Source organism: Eptatretus burgeri, chromosome 1 (genome assembly GCF_056783735.1).
Source record: "Eptatretus burgeri isolate ZD-2024b chromosome 1, Ebu_testis_v1, whole genome shotgun sequence".
In the NCBI taxonomy this organism is placed as follows: Eukaryota; Metazoa; Chordata; class Myxini; order Myxiniformes; family Myxinidae; genus Eptatretus; species Eptatretus burgeri.
Genome location: NC_140961.1, coordinates 34,245,580 through 34,258,392, shown reverse-complemented (window position 1 = coordinate 34,258,392; position 12,813 = coordinate 34,245,580). Strand labels below are relative to the sequence as shown.

At 50.8% G+C, this 12,813-nt stretch overlaps 1 protein-coding gene across 3 annotated transcripts in view; it reads left to right on the top strand.

The window, feature by feature from the left end:
• The window catches only part of NDUFS8 (NADH:ubiquinone oxidoreductase core subunit S8), a 41,149-nt gene that overhangs the window by 26,225 nt on the left and 2,111 nt on the right, over positions 1-12,813 (top strand). The window lies entirely within an intron of this gene.

Genomic DNA, 12,813 nt, shown 5'->3' with positions numbered 1-12,813 from the left:
CTCGCTCTCTGTCTCTCTGCCTCGCTCTCTGTCTCTCTGCCTCGCTCTCTGTCTCTCTGCCTCGCTCTCTGTCTCTCTGCCTCGCTCTCTGTCTCTCTGCCTCGCTCTCTGTCTCTCTGCCTCGCTCTCTGTCTCTCTGCCTCGCTCTCTGTCTCTCTGCCTCGCTCTCTGTCTCTCTGCCTCGCTCTCTGTCTCTGTCTCTGCCTCGCTCTCTGTCTCTGTCTCTGCCTCGCTCTCTGTCTCTGTCTCTGCCTCGCTCTCTGTCTCTGTCTCTGCCTCGCTCTCTGTCTCTGTCTCTGCCTCGCTCTCTGTCTCTGTCTCTGCCTCGCTCTCTGTCTCTGTCTCTGTCTCTGCCTCGCTCTCTGTCTCTGTCTCTGTCTCTGCCTCGCTCTCTGTCTCTGTCTCTGCCTCGCTCTCTGTCTCTGTCTCTGCCTCGCTCTCTGTCTCTGTCTCTGCCTCGCTCTCTGTCTCTGTCTCTGCCTCGCTCTCTGTCTCTGTCTCTGCCTCGCTCTCTGTCTCTGTCTCTGCCTCGCTCTCTGTCTCTGTCTCTGCCTCGCTCTCTGTCTCTGTCTCTGCCTCGCTCTCTGTCTCTGTCTCTGCCTCGCTCTCTGTCTCTGTCTCTGCCTCGCTCTCTGTCTCTGCCTCGCTCTCTGTCTCTGTCTCTGTCTCTGCCTCGCTCTCTGTCTCTGTCTCTGTCTCTGCCTCGCTCTCTGTCTCTGTCTCTGTCTCTGCCTCGCTCTCTGTCTCTGTCTCTGCCTCGCTCTCTGTCTCTGTCTCTGCCTCGCTCTCTGTCTCTGTCTCTGCCTCGCTCTCTGTCTCTGTCTCTGCCTCGCTCTCTGTCTCTGTCTCTGCCTCGCTCTCTGTCTCTGTCTCTGCCTCGCTCTCTGTCTCTGTCTCTGCCTCGCTCTCTCTGTCTCTGTCTCTGCCTCGCTCTCTCTGTCTCTGCCTCGCTCTCTCTGTCTCTGTCTCTGCCTCGCTCTCTCTGTCTCTGCCTCGCTCTCTGTCTCTGTCTCTGCCTCGCTCTCTGTCTCTGTCTCTGCCTCGCTCTCTGTCTCTGTCTCTGCCTCGCTCTCTGTCTCGCTCTCTGTCTGTCTCTGTCTCTGTCTCTGCCTCGCTCTCTGTCTGTCTCTGTCTCTGTCTCTGTCTCTGTCTCTGCCTCGCTCTCTGCCTCGCTCTCTGCCTCGCTCTCTGCCTCGCTCTCTGCCTCGCTCTCTGCCTCGCTCTCTGCCTCGCTCTCTGCCTCGCTCTCTGCCTCGCTCTCTGTCTCTGCCTCGCTCTCTGCCTCGCTCTCTGTCTCTGCCTCGCTCTCTGTCTCTGCCTCGCTCTCTGCCTCGCTCTCTGTCTCTGTCTCTGCCTCGCTCTCTGTCTCTGTCTCTGCCTCGCTCTCTGTCTCTGCCTCTGCCTCGCTCTCTGTCTCTGCCTCGCTCTCTGTCTCTGCCTCGCTCTCTGTCTCTGTCTCTGCCTCGCTCTCTGTCTCTGTCTCTGCCTCGCTCTCTGTCTCTGTCTCTGCCTCGCTCTCTGTCTCTGTCTCTGCCTCGCTCTCTGTCTCTGTCTCTGCCTCGCTCTCTGTCTCTGTCTCTGCCTCGCTCTCTGTCTCTGTCTCTGCCTCGCTCTCTGTCTCTGTCTCTGCCTCGCTCTCTGTCTCTGTCTCTGCCTCGCTCTCTGTCTCTGTCTCTGTCTCTGTCTCTGCCTCGCTCTCTGTCTCTGTCTCTGTCTCTGTCTCTGCCTCGCTCTCTGTCTCTGTCTCTGCCTCGCTCTCTGTCTCTGTCTCTGTCTCTGCCTCGCTCTCTGTCTCTGTCTCTGTCTCTGCCTCGCTCTCTGTCTCTGTCTCTGTCTCTGCCTCGCTCTCTGTCTCTGTCTCTGTCTCTGCCTCGCTCTCTGTCTCTGTCTCTGTCTCTGCCTCGCTCTCTGTCTCTGTCTCTGTCTCTGCCTCGCTCTCTGTCTCTGTCTCTGTCTCTGCCTCGCTCTCTGTCTCTGTCTCTGTCTCTGCCTCGCTCTCTGTCTCTGTCTCTGTCTCTGCCTCGCTCTCTGTCTCTGTCTCTGTCTCTGCCTCGCTCTCTGTCTCTGTCTCTGTCTCTGCCTCGCTCTCTGTCTCTGTCTCTGCCTCGCTCTCTGTCTCTGTCTCTGCCTCGCTCTCTGTCTCTGTCTCTGCCTCGCTCTCTGTCTCTGTCTCTGCCTCGCTCTCTGTCTCTGTCTCTGCCTCGCTCTCTGTCTCTGTCTCTGCCTCGCTCTCTGTCTCTGTCTCTGCCTCGCTCTCTGTCTCTGTCTCTGCCTCGCTCTCTGTCTCTGTCTCTGCCTCGCTCTCTGTCTCTGTCTCTGCCTCGCTCTCTGTCTCTGTCTCTGCCTCGCTCTCTGTCTCTGTCTCTGCCTCGCTCTCTGTCTCTGCCTCGCTCTCTGTCTCTGTCTCTGCCTCGCTCTCTGTCTCTGTCTCTGCCTCGCTCTCTGTCTCTGTCTCTGCCTCGCTCTCTGTCTCTGTCTCTGCCTCGCTCTCTGTCTCTGTCTCTGCCTCGCTCTCTGTCTCTGTCTCTGCCTCGCTCTCTGTCTCTGTCTCTGCCTCGCTCTCTGTCTCTGTCTCTGCCTCGCTCTCTGTCTCTGTCTCTGCCTCGCTCTCTGTCTCTGTCTCTGCCTCGCTCTCTGTCTCTGTCTCTGCCTCGCTCTCTCTGTCTCTGCCTCGCTCTCTGTCTCGCTCTCTGTCTCGCTCTCTGTCTGTCTCTGTCTCTGTCTCTGCCTCGCTCTCTGTCTGTCTCTGTCTCTGTCTCTGCCTCGCTCTCTGCCTCGCTCTCTGCCTCGCTCTCTGCCTCGCTCTCTGCCTCGCTCTCTGCCTCGCTCTCTGCCTCGCTCTCTGCCTCGCTCTCTGTCTCTGCCTCGCTCTCTGCCTCGCTCTCTGTCTCTGCCTCGCTCTCTGTCTCTGTCTCTGCCTCGCTCTCTGTCTCTGCCTCGCTCTCTGTCTCTGCCTCGCTCTCTGTCTCTGTCTCTGCCTCGCTCTCTGTCTCTGTCTCTGCCTCGCTCTCTGTCTCTGTCTCTGCCTCGCTCTCTGTCTCTGTCTCTGCCTCGCTCTCTGTCTCTGTCTCTGCCTCGCTCTCTGTCTCTGTCTCTGCCTCGCTCTCTGTCTCTGTCTCTGCCTCGCTCTCTGTCTCTGTCTCTGCCTCGCTCTCTGTCTCTGCCTCGCTCTCTGTCTCTGTCTCTGCCTCGCTCTCTGTCTCTGTCTCTGCCTCGCTCTCTGTCTCTGTCTCTGCCTCGCTCTCTGTCTCTGTCTCTGCCTCGCTCTCTGTCTCTGTCTCTGCCTCGCTCTCTGTCTCTGTCTCTGTCTCTGCCTCGCTCTCTGTCTCTGTCTCTGTCTCTGCCTCGCTCTCTGTCTCTGTCTCTGCCTCGCTCTCTGTCTCTGTCTCTGCCTCGCTCTCTGTCTCTGTCTCTGTCTCTGCCTCGCTCTCTGTCTCTGTCTCTGTCTCTGCCTCGCTCTCTGTCTCTGTCTCTGTCTCTGCCTCGCTCTCTGTCTCTGTCTCTGCCTCGCTCTCTGTCTCTGTCTCTGCCTCGCTCTCTGTCTCTGTCTCTGCCTCGCTCTCTGTCTCTGTCTCTGCCTCGCTCTCTGTCTCTGTCTCTGCCTCGCTCTCTGTCTCTGTCTCTGCCTCGCTCTCTGTCTCTGTCTCTGCCTCGCTCTCTGTCTCTGTCTCTGCCTCGCTCTCTGTCTCTGTCTCTGCCTCGCTCTCTGTCTCTGTCTCTGCCTCGCTCTCTGTCTCGCTCTCTGTCTGTCTCTGCCTCGCTCTCTGTCTGTCTCTGTCTCTGTCTCTGCCTCGCTCTCTGTCTGTCTCTGTCTCTGTCTCTGTCTCTGTCTCTGCCTCGCTCTCTGCCTCGCTCTCTGCCTCGCTCTCTGCCTCGCTCTCTGCCTCGCTCTCTGCCTCGCTCTCTGTCTCTGCCTCGCTCTCTGCCTCGCTCTCTGTCTCTGCCTCGCTCTCTGCCTCGCTCTCTGTCTCTGCCTCGCTCTCTGCCTCGCTCTCTGTCTCTGCCTCGCTCTCTGCCTCGCTCTCTGTCTCTGCCTCGCTCTCTGTCTCTGCCTCGCTCTCTGTCTCTGTCTCTGCCTCGCTCTCTGTCTCTGCCTCGCTCTCTGTCTCTGTCTCTGCCTCGCTCTCTGTCTCTGTCTCTGCCTCGCTCTCTGTCTCTGTCTCTGCCTCGCTCTCTGTCTCTGTCTCTGCCTCGCTCTCTGTCTCTGTCTCTGCCTCGCTCTCTGTCTCTGTCTCTGCCTCGCTCTCTGTCTCTGTCTCTGCCTCGCTCTCTGTCTCTGTCTCTGCCTCGCTCTCTGTCTCTGTCTCTGCCTTGCTCTCTGTCTCTGTCTCTGCCTCGCTCTCTGTCTCTGTCTCTGCCTCGCTCTCTGTCTCTGTCTCTGTCTCTGCCTCGCTCTCTGTCTCTGTCTCTGTCTCTGCCTCGCTCTCTGTCTCTGTCTCTGTCTCTGCCTCGCTCTCTGTCTCTGTCTCTGTCTCTGCCTCGCTCTCTGTCTCTGTCTCTGTCTCTGCCTCGCTCTCTGTCTCTGTCTCTGTCTCTGCCTCGCTCTCTGTCTCTGTCTCTGTCTCTTCCTCGCTCTCTGTCTCGCTCTCTGTCTCTGCCTCGCTCTCTGTCTCTGTCTCTGCCTCGCTCTCTGTCTCTGTCTCTGCCTCGCTCTCTGTCTCTGTCTCTGCCTCGCTCTCTGTCTCTGTCTCTGCCTCGCTCTCTGTCTCTGTCTCTGCCTCGCTCTCTGTCTCTGTCTCTGCCTCGCTCTCTGTCTCTGTCTCTGCCTCGCTCTCTGTCTCTGTCTCTGCCTCGCTCTCTGTCTCTGTCTCTGCCTCGCTCTCTGTCTCTGTCTCTGCCTCGCTCTCTGTCTCTGTCTCTGCCTCGCTCTCTGTCTCTGTCTCTGCCTCGCTCTCTGTCTCTGTCTCTGCCTCGCTCTCTGTCTCTGTCTCTGCCTCGCTCTCTGTCTCTGTCTCTGCCTCGCTCTCTGTCTCTGTCTCTGCCTCGCTCTCTGTCTCTGTCTCTGCCTCGCTCTCTGTCTCTGTCTCTGCCTCGCTCTCTGTCTCTGTCTCTGCCTCGCTCTCTGTCTCTGTCTCTGTCTCTGCCTCGCTCTCTGTCTCTGTCTCTGTCTCTGCCTCGCTCTCTGTCTCTGTCTCTGCCTCGCTCTCTGTCTCTGTCTCTGCCTCGCTCTCTGTCTCTGTCTCTGCCTCGCTCTCTGTCTCTGTCTCTGCCTCGCTCTCTGTCTCTGTCTCTGCCTCGCTCTCTGTCTCTGTCTCTGCCTCGCTCTCTGTCTCTGTCTCTGCCTCGCTCTCTCTGTCTCTGCCTCGCTCTCTCTGTCTCTGCCTCGCTCTCTCTGTCTCTGTCTCTGCCTCGCTCTCTCTGTCTCTGCCTCGCTCTCTGTCTCTGTCTCTGCCTCGCTCTCTGTCTCTGTCTCTGCCTCGCTCTCTGTCTCTGTCTCTGCCTCGCTCTCTGTCTCTGTCTCTGCCTCGCTCTCTGTCTCTGTCTCTGCCTCGCTCTCTGTCTCTGTCTCTGCCTCGCTCTCTGTCTCTGTCTCTGCCTCGCTCTCTGTCTCTGTCTCTGCCTCGCTCTCTGTCTCTGTCTCTGCCTCGCTCTCTGTCTCTGTCTCTGCCTCGCTCTCTGTCTCTGTCTCTGCCTCGCTCTCTGTCTCTGTCTCTGCCTCGCTCTCTGTCTCTGTCTCTGCCTCGCTCTCTGTCTCTGTCTCTGCCTCGCTCTCTGTCTCTGTCTCTGCCTCGCTCTCTGTCTCTGTCTCTGCCTCGCTCTCTGTCTCTATCATGTGCAGCACAAGGCTGATGGTTGCATCATTGGCTACTTCCATCAGTAAAACTTGCACTTTTGGTCGTTTATAAAAAACAATTTCCCCCACTTCCATTGGCTTCTGAAATTTGTATGATTTCAACCATTTCCCCTTATACGTGGTGGGAAAAGATGAGAGATCTTTTTCTCTGTCTCTCGCTCTCTCTGTCTCTGCCTCGCTCTCTGTCTCTGTCTCTGCCTCGCTCTCTGTCTCTGTCTCTGCCTCGCTCTCTGTCTCTGTCTCTGCCTCGCTCTCTGTCTCTGTCTCTGCCTCGCTCTCTGTCTCTGTCTCTGCCTCGCTCTCTGTCTCTGTCTCTGCCTCGCTCTCTGTCTCTGTCTCTGCCTCGCTCTCTGTCTCTGTCTCTGCCTCGCTCTCTGTCTCTGTCTCTGCCTCGCTCTCTGTCTCTGTCTCTGCCTCGCTCTCTGTCTCTGTCTCTGCCTCGCTCTCTGTCTCTGTCTCTGCCTCGCTCTCTGTCTCTGTCTCTGCCTCGCTCTCTGTCTCTGTCTCTGCCTCGCTCTCTGTCTCTGTCTCTGCCTCGCTCTCTGTCTCTATCATGTGCAGCACAAGGCTGATGGTTGCATCATTGGCTACTTCCATCAGTAAAACTTGCACTTTTGGTCGTTTATAAAAAACAATTTCCCCCACTTCCATTGGCTTCTGAAATTTGTATGATTTCAACCATTTCCCCTTATACGTGGTGGGAAAAGATGAGAGATCTTTTTCTCTGTCTCTCGCTCTCTCTGTCTCTGCCTCGCTCTCTGTCTCTGTCTCTGCCTCGCTCTCTGTCTCTGTCTCTGCCTCGCTCTCTGTCTCTGTCTCTGCCTCGCTCTCTGTCTCTGTCTCTGCCTCGCTCTCTGTCTCTGTCTCTGCCTCGCTCTCTGTCTCTGTCTCTGCCTCGCTCTCTGTCTCTGTCTCTGCCTCGCTCTCTGTCTCTGTCTCTGCCTCGCTCTCTCTGTCTCTGCCTCGCTCTCTCTGTCTCTGTCTCTGCCTCGCTCTCTCTGTCTCTGCCTCGCTCTCTGTCTCTGTCTCTGCCTCGCTCTCTGTCTCTGTCTCTGCCTCGCTCTCTGTCTCTGTCTCTGCCTCGCTCTCTGTCTCTGTCTCTGCCTCGCTCTCTGTCTCTGTCTCTGCCTCGCTCTCTGTCTCTGTCTCTGCCTCGCTCTCTGTCTCTGTCTCTGCCTCGCTCTCTGTCTCTGTCTCTGCCTCGCTCTCTGTCTCTGTCTCTGCCTCGCTCTCTGTCTCTGTCTCTGCCTCGCTCTCTGTCTCTGTCTCTGCCTCGCTCTCTGTCTCTGTCTCTGCCTCGCTCTCTGTCTCTGTCTCTGCCTCGCTCTCTGTCTCTGTCTCTGCCTCGCTCTCTGTCTCTGTCTCTGCCTCGCTCTCTGTCTCTGTCTCTGTCTCTGCCTCGCTCTCTGTCTCTGTCTCTGCCTCGCTCTCTGTCTCTGTCTCTGCCTCGCTCTCTGTCTCTGTCTCTGCCTCGCTCTCTGTCTCTATCATGTGCAGCACAAGGCTGATGGTTGCATCATTGGCTACTTCCATCAGTAAAACTTGCACTTTTGGTCGTTTATAAAAAACAATTTCCCCCACTTCCATTGGCTTCTGAAATTTGTATGATTTCAACCATTTCCCCTTATACGTGGTGGGAAAAGATGAGAGATAAACACCGTGTTATTCTTGATTGTTGGGATGTAAACAGTAACTGCGATTGATGCTTTATCGGCATGAAGGGATCAGAAAAATCTTGTCATTCAAAAATTTTTCCACAACTCCCACACTCCCTCCCTTTCCATCATCTTCCTCTTCCGTCGTCCCCACGCAATACCGAAACGATCTTCTGTTCATTGGCTGCAACCGGGACCTGGAATAAACATTCCTGAAATGCCAATGGGAGTTGTGGCTACCAGGAAAATGTTTCACATTCGATCGGTCCCTTTGAAACCCCAGTGTGTGGTGGATGATGACATTTTTAAGAATTCTGCATTTGGCATATTTGTCCCATGAAACGTAACCACAGACAGACAGTGTTTCATGGGACAAATATGCTCCATGCAGACTTCTTAAATGTTCATTTTGTATCTAAACACATATTTTAAATAGAATCCTGACCGACATGGTGCATTCACAAAGTTTTCAGAACAAGACACTCGTAATCGTCCAAGGAGTGCCACGTTTGATATTTTTCAACATGTTTGCCTCTATGTAGTTGAAAAAATATTTTATACAAAATAAAACAAAAACGTTGATACATCTTGGATTATTGTACAATATCTTGTTTCAAGAACATTGAACACGCCGCATACATACCCAAGTTGTGTTCATCCATATTACCAGAAACACGATTCCTCTGAAATTTTTCACGTGTGCACACAAGCCATGCCCTCTTGTGTGGATATAAGAATCAAACGTAGTGCAAGGGACCTTACCTCCATTTTGAATTGTACAATGCTTCAAGGCAGGATTGTGGCCTGAAAGGGCTCTCACTTCTACTCTGATTGATTCTTACAATGTTCCGACAGGGATGAAACTGGTACGGACCTCTGGTAGTTTGTTCATGATGTTGCATTTGAGCCTGGGGAGTAACTGCTGAAATCTATCTGTCTGGGTTCTTCCTGACAACTCTGTTCTTTGTTCCTTTGACACTTCTTTCTGATTTTTCACATTTCTCTTTATTCATTCGAATTCTTGCTTTTTTCTTTTTTTTTTTTAATCTCTTTTACACTTTATCTATCTGTCTCGGAGAAGTGAATGCTTGCAGAAATTTTTTTCCGTCGGGCTTCACTTGGCTGTGCCTGGATGGGTTTGAGTGTACTATAATGCAGTGTTTGGTTCTTCCATTTGATTAGCTTGGAATACTTGTTGGGCCACTGTATTTGTCATGATTCCTACTGGAACTTATCTTTAGCTTTTAAAACTGCCTCTGGAAGTATACCTCCTGAAGCCGTCCTACATTCCAAACATGCAGGTCTTGTGCTAATCAGCTCCATCCTGGCAGGGGAACTTTTAACATGATTCCGTAAAACCTCGCTTGGTTAGATTGCACTCGGACAGAAACTGACTTGTCCAGAGTTTGCCTTAAACGTTTATATGTATTTATACACACTATAAAAACCTGAACCCACAGATTATGAACTTAGGGTGGCTGAACATTCAAATATCGGTGTTCAAAATGGATGATGTCTGCTTTTGATTCATAAATAATGATGTCTGCTGTGTTTGCTCGATGATGTTTCATCCAAACTGTTGTTCCTGCCAATTTTTGTTCAGGGTTGTAACTGTCCTAACTCAGCTCATCAAATCATTTGCTTTCTGTATGCAAATGTGTTCATTCTTCCTCTATAATTATTTGAGGCAACATTCTAAAAATCAGCTTAATTTTTTTGGTATGCATTGTCGAGGCTCATGGAGGAGCCAGCAGGGTTGAGGGCCAAAATCGAGGGAAGATTAATAAGGAATGTTGGGTATGGGAGGACACAAAGAGCAGGCCTCTGTATTTGTGCAAGATGGATACAAAAGCAATCTCTCAGGAAGGAAAAAAAACTTTAAACTTGGAAAGAGTTGAGATCGGTGTCTTCAACACTTGGAGGGAAGAATGAGATGAAAGAAAATGTTGAAGTCGGTTCCACAGGTGGGGAAAAAACCAGAGGAACAAAGGCCGAGTCTTTAGGCTGATCACATTCACATTGCAGACAGGTCGGTGGTCTCTGTCTTCTGCTGCCTCCTTTCTGGTCTTGCACTCTCTGCTATTTCTGTGCTTTGTCCTTCCCAGGTGTCTCCAGGGCTCACGGTCCACCATCAACCCTCTTCTGGTGAAACATTCTAAATCTAGCATCACTGCTCACCTCCACTCATTTGTTCCTCTTTCCCCCCCCCCCCCCCGCCTGTAGGACGAAGTTCCTGTTCACCACCATCTCAGATCACCCCCCATCCAAAACCATGATCTTTTCTACACCTGTTAAACCACACACCGCACTCCCCCTCCATTTTCCTTCCTGAGAGTTTGCTTCTGTCCATCTTATCCACCTGCTACATTCTCCCATACTCCTCATCCTTCCCATCAACCCTCGTAGTCCGTCTCTGTTTATTATGTTCCTTGGCCCTGCTGTTGGCATTTCCCCCTTCTCTTTCTGTTGTTCCTTTTGTTCTATTGTGTCCTGATCCATTCTGTGTTCTATCTCTTCCACGAGTCTTGTTCATAAGCATAAGATATGCCCAAAGACATGTCCCTGACATTGAGGGCCTCCATCCATTGTTGGGAGAGTGGAAGCAGCATGTCCAAGGTGGAGTGACCTGGGCTGAAAGCAAATTGGTGATCTGAGATGAGGTTGTTGGAGAAAAGGAATTATTTTATGTCAACTGTAACAATGGATTCCATGACCTTGCTGATGATTGGAAGTAAGCTGATAGGTCTGTCATTAAGGGGATCTGTTTTTGCACTTTTTAATGTAATGCAGTGATATTTTTGGACTTCCAAGCAGATTGAAGATGACCTAGCAAAAATGACAAGGTGAGAAGGGGAGAGAGAGGATGTGCAAGACCAGCAGAGCAGGTTTTTAGGACACGTGAGCTGATGCCGTCCGGTCCAGTAGCAGAGTCAGAGTTGAGGGTTGAAAAAAACCTGTTCCTTCTCAGGTGCAAAAGACACAGAGTCCAGGAGCAGTTGAGTGTGACTGGGTAGGGTGGGAGCAGAGAGTGAGGGGTTGGGGCCACAAGATTTGGAAGCAAATACAGAATTGAGGCATTCGGCCTTCTCACGAACGGAGTGGGCTGTGGTTCCATTTTAAGAGAGGGAAGGGATGAAGGGTAGCATATACCAGGGACATATTTACAAGGCTCTTCCAGGTTTTAGAGGAGCTACACAGTTTTGAAAGTTTAATGTTGAGGTGGACAGATATGTCTTGAGGTTGAGGGTGAGGTTGAAGAGATTCTGTGTTGAGCTCACCTCTTTCTTGTTCGGCATCATACCAGGTTTTACATTGTTTGGAACAACTGCTTATTCTAATACAGATCTCCTGTTCTTCTCTTTTTTTTCTTATTTTGTATTTAAATCATCGTGGGAATACCTGCCAAAGACGTGTGATGTGATGTAATGGTGTTTAATAGGATTTTTGAGCTGGAGAACAACAATAATCCCATCACAAACCGATTAAATGGAGAGCACTACAATCACATGGCAGTTGGACTTGAAGCGACACCCTTCATCGGGAGTAGATGACATATGCCAAGTTTCAATTTTTTTAGTTGATCGGTTTCAGAGAAAATGATGTCAGCTTGTTCTTGTCACCTAACAAACTTATCCACCACTTATCCAATTTCTCTTCCCCTTTAATCCAATATGACTGCCATACAATGAGACCTATGACATCAGAGTAAGCAATAAAATATTCCCCATGAGGAGTGCCTCCGATGTTTAAAGTTTTGCATTGATCGGACAAGCGGTTGCAGAGAAAAAATATTTTGAAAGCAAAGATATATGCACGCACACACACGTGAATTGCAATAGTCTCGCAAAGCCTTCGAGGCGAGACTCACTCGAGCAAAGTCGACGGCGCGCCGTCACAAATCCCTGTGCTTCCCACCTCAAGCAAAGTTGAAACGTGGAAAAGAGTTCCACCAGGAATGACCCAATATCAAATTTTGTGTTAAAAAATCCTGTTTTGACCCCTGTGACCCAAGTCCCCACCCCATGGTCAAATCCTAAACAATCGTTTCATACGTCATATGTACCCCAATGTTGATTGCCTCTACAAAGTTGCATTTAAAATGTTTATCCCCACATTTTTTGAAAAAAAACCGGGTTCTTCTAATCAGCTCTGTTTGTGTCTTTCTGTATGTCTATCTCCTCCTTCACGGTTGTGTATAAATTCACCAAACCTTGTAATTATGATCACTACATGGAAATAAATTGAAAGAGCAGCATCATTTTTGGCCTCCACCCCCCCCCCCCTCGTGCATGGTCGCTGACGCATGCATGTCTGACCGCCTCATTATACATTGTGTTTTTGACGATTTCAATGCTCTGGTCCATGGTTGCTGCACTTCTGCAGCTCCTGAACAATTGCTCCCTATCGTGTTGTCTCAATAGACGGGATAAGGATTAACTGGTGATAAGGGTCGACTCGTGACGAATGAGCTGTTTTTAAGATGTCATTATTCCTTGGCTGTGTCAAAATGGTGGACGAATCCCAGCAAGCATTGCACCCTCAAGTTTGTGATGCCACCAGGAAACATCCCGTTGGTTTTCGAAGATGGATTGCATTGGTTATTGGATTGGTCAGGTGCGCGCGTGTTGGTGATGGTAGGTGGTAAATGTATATATTTTTTTTAACCTCTTGGATTTTAATAATTTTTAGAACTTGTTCTTTGTTTCATGCAGGTATTTCCAATTTTTTTTTTTAGTCCCAAGTTTGCTAAAAAGGAAAATTCTGTTTATGTATGTCACAAGTCAAACACTGAATGAGGTGATTAGAGAATGGAATAATTATAAAATACGTGAAGGTTTTCCTAAAATTTCCGCCGAGAGGTCACAGGTCATGTGATAGAAACTAAATGATTTTTTTGTTGTTGTCTTTTTCGTAGCACACTATATTTGTATTTGTATTTTCCTTCAGCAGCTTATATACTATACATACCATTTGTGCAGAAAACGACAATGGTGTGAGATGCTGGTTTGATTTTATTTTATGTTATTATAAATCAACGTCTTGTAAAAGGGAGATGGAACACGAGAGTCATCAGCTCCAAACATGATGCCCGAGGAAGTGAAACCGACGAACATGCAGCAATGTTCTTTATAATTGCTCTGTCAAGCGTTGAGTCGTGTCGATGATGCTGAGAATGTGACATCATCGTTCACAAACTGACTTGCTTCCTTTCTATTTTTATGGCTGCACATTTGTCAGGGGTCTGTCCGTGCGTGCGTGCGTGTGTTGTCGGTTTTTCGTTGCCACAACAACTTGAGAGCCAGTGAAGGGGTTTCGGCCAAACTTGGTACAAGTATGGACTGTAATAGAAAGATTAACTGATTA